The sequence below is a fragment of the Grammomys surdaster genome, unplaced genomic scaffold (assembly GCF_004785775.1).
Source record: "Grammomys surdaster isolate TR1022 unplaced genomic scaffold, NIH_TR_1.0 126133, whole genome shotgun sequence".
NCBI classification, from domain to species: domain Eukaryota; kingdom Metazoa; phylum Chordata; class Mammalia; order Rodentia; family Muridae; genus Grammomys; species Grammomys surdaster.
In genome coordinates, this window is record NW_021620941.1 from 391,885 (window position 1) to 395,539 (window position 3,655).

The following is a 3,655-nucleotide window of genomic DNA, read 5'->3' on the forward strand; positions in this document are numbered from 1 at the left end:
TGAGGCTACTAATTAACTTCTCAGAATAAGTTACAATGGCTCCAGCCTCCAAGGTGGAGTATGGCACAGGCCTGGACTCTCATTTGTTTCCTCCATTCCCAGACCTAGAGGCTGACAAGGTTTTTTCCACTCTTTTTGTAGTTCAGCAAAGCTTTGATTGTAGAGGAATTTTAATCCAGCAACATGGCTGCTCTGGCAAGTGATCACATCAGACCTTCTAGGTCTGCATGATCTGGCTGGAATATAGACACACCCTTAGTACACACCTTTAATCTCAAACAATGACATCTAATTGAGGGGCAGATAAAGTGGCAAATCAGAGAAGGATTTAACTGAGCCAGTGATAAGACATGCCCAATTCTCACAAGAACAGACAGAAAAGAGAGGCTACATAAAAGCACTGCTGGGAGAGAGGCTGAGTTGAATTCAGTCGAGTTCAGTTGGATGCAGTTGAGTTCAGTTCTATTCAGTTTGTGTAGTCAGTGCAGTTCAGTTCATGGAATTCAGAGACAGTTTTCCCAAACAGAGAACAATTCAGTCAGAAGCCAAGGGAAGCCAATTTGAATCAGTCAGCTTGGAAAGAAGTTAAAGCCAGAACAGCTGAGTTGAACCAGCCAGCCAGAATTCCAAAAGAGCCAGAAAGGGTGAGTTTATTCAGCAGTAAGTCTCAGAGGCTGAAATGTTCTAGGCCTAGGCTAGAGATAGAAACTGAAAACTGAAGCCTTTGAGGTCTGGGCTTGCAGAAGATTAGATTGTATGAAGGCTAGAAACTTCCATGCGTATCCTAGAGGTAGTTAGATAGAAATCCTCTAGGCTCAGCCAATGTATTCATAAAGCTTAGATATGTCTCTCATCCCACCCCTCCATCTGAGGAAATAAAACCACCATTCATACCTGATAGGTAGAGCTGCTATCCCTTTTCATTTCTAAGTCTGGGGTATTTTTCTTGTGCCTGAGACACAGATGATAACTGTGCTAGTTAACTCTGTCAACTTCACACAGCCTGGAATTACTAAGAGAAAAGCCAGACTGAGGGATTGCCTAGATCACATTGGCCCATGGGCATGTCAGTGAGGAATTGTCTTTGCTATTATTAATACAGGACCCAGCCCACTGTGGGCAGCAGGATCCCTAGGCAGGTGGTTTTGAGCTAGTTGAGCATAAGCCTGTGACCAAGCCACCAAGCAGAGTTCCTCCATGATTTCTGCCTCTACTTCCTGCCTTCAGAATCCCACCTTGAGTTCCTACCCTGACTCAATGATGGAGTTTGACCTGAAAGTATAAGCTAAAATAAATCCTCTTCTTTCCTAAGACTCTATTGGTCAGTGTGTGTTGTTATTGGTCACTATATGTTGTCATAGAAATAGGAAAGAAATTAAAACAATGTCTAATAAATGATTGGTGCTATGACATCAGCTCCCATTTTATACTAAAGGTCTGGGGCTCACAGATATTAAGTAACCTACCTGAATTCACACAGCTAGGTCATAGTTCATAAACACTGAGCTAAACACTGAGCCCACCAGTGACTCTACTAGCCTCAGAGGCAGACATCTGAGTGATGAGGTCTTCAGAATGCCCTGGACCCACATCATCATCTGAGTACAAATCTTGTGAGAGGCCCCAACTGAGAATGGTCTAGCAGAGCCTGGTAATGCACCATATTGTGAACAAAGAAAACGATTATTTTTAGTGTAGGCCACTGTTTTGGTAAGGCTTGTCATACAGCAATACATCAGGGACACTTTCCTGTTTCTCACTAGCCGTGGTTAACACCTTGGATATCATTCAGTCACTCAACAGAATCCTGCTGTGCACCAGGTTCTTTGTTAGGCAAACAGGACCGACAAGATAGTGAAGGCAGCAAACAAGCCATTAAACAGAAAACACAAGGCAGTGACAAGCAGTCATAAGTATCAGGATGAAAATAGAAGGGGCTTTCTGCTTAGGTGATGGGAGAGACAGCCCCAGGGACTGCAATGTTGAAGTGGAGATGGATGTCAACAGGGAACGTGGCAGCAGAATATTCCAGGCAGGAAGACTTGATCATGCAGATGCTGAGGTGAGCTGAGCCAATGAGACTGGGTTGTTTAAGCATCCCTGGGGCAAACATTCTGCAATGGCATGACCTTGGAAGCAGAGGACCAGAGAAGAAGTCTGGAGGTGGACGGGGACCACCACCAAGCTACAACATACTTTGTAGCCAATGAAAAGTTTATGGATCCCTCCCCACCTGCCAAATACAAGAGAAAAGTACTGGAGAGCATTTTAGCGAGGTGTATCAGTCAGATTAGGATAGGCTTTGCTGCAGAACAAACCCGGCTATCTCTGTGGCTTCCTCTGACAGATGTTCATTTCTCTCTTACATCAGTCTTGTATGTGTGGAGGATTTCTAATGATGATTCAACTGTCGAGGCTGCCACCATCTTGTAGCTACATCTTAAACCTTCAAGACATCATCTACGGGGCAGTGGAGGGGGAATAAGGGCCGAGAAAGCACGGTCAATATTTCCATACCTTGGTTTGAATGTTTATCTATCTACCTGTCTTAGGGTTTCTAATGCTGTGACAAAACACCATGACCAAAAAGCAAGTCGGGGAGAAAAGAGTTTATTTGGCTTACACTTCTGTATTGTTGTTCATCACTAAAGGAAGTCAGGACAAGAATTCAAACAGGACAGATACTGGAGGCAGGAGATCAGAGGCTGTGGAGGAGTGCTGCTTACTGGCTTGCTCCTCATGGCTTGCTCAGCCTGCTTACTTGCTTGCTTTATGTATATATATATATATAAATCAAATACTAATTTTTACTTATTCACACAGGGGTTATAAACACAAAAAGGCAGGACGTGGGGAAGGGGATGACACCGGAGCATGGGTGTTCAGGAGGATTACAGATATCTTTCAAAACATGGTATTGGCTGGGTGAAAGTTCAGGGGACAGGTCACTATGACTCTGTCTATGATTCACTTGTCCTTATCTAAGTTGGTACTATCCACCAAGGCTATCTATTTACAAGGTCTATGACTACTCAGGCTGGTAAATTTCCGCAAAAGCTGCCTGTTTACAATAGCTTATAGCCATCTGTTTCAATGTTTTTCCACAGAGACCCAAGACTTGGTGTTAGTATACATGTATGACAGGCCTATTGCTGATTTTAGGCCTATGGCTGATTTTAGGCCTTCAGTGTGTAAGCAGGGCTGCCCCTGACATCTCCTCCCTTCTCTAAGTATAGAAGGGTTGTGGTAATTCTAATCTTGTGAAGGCGGGGATAGAGGCCTGACCTCCAGTAATTGAAGGGGACTTTGTAATGTCAGCCTGCTTTCTTATAAAACCCAGGACTGCAAGCCCAGGGATGGCAGCACCTGCAATGGTCTCCCCAACCCCCTTGATCACTAATTGGGAAATAACTTACAGCAAGATCTCATGAAGGCATTTCCTTAACTGAGGCTTCCTTCCTCTTTGATGACTCTAGCTTGTATCAAGTTGACACACAAAGCTAGTCAGTACATACTATCCTCTCCCTCTCCCTCTCCCCCTCCCCCTCCTCCTTCCCCTCCCCCTCCCCTTCTCTCTCCCTCTCTCTCCCTCTCCCTCCCCTCCCCCTCCCCTTCTCTCTCCCTCTCTGTCCCTCTCCATCCCCTCCCCCTCCCC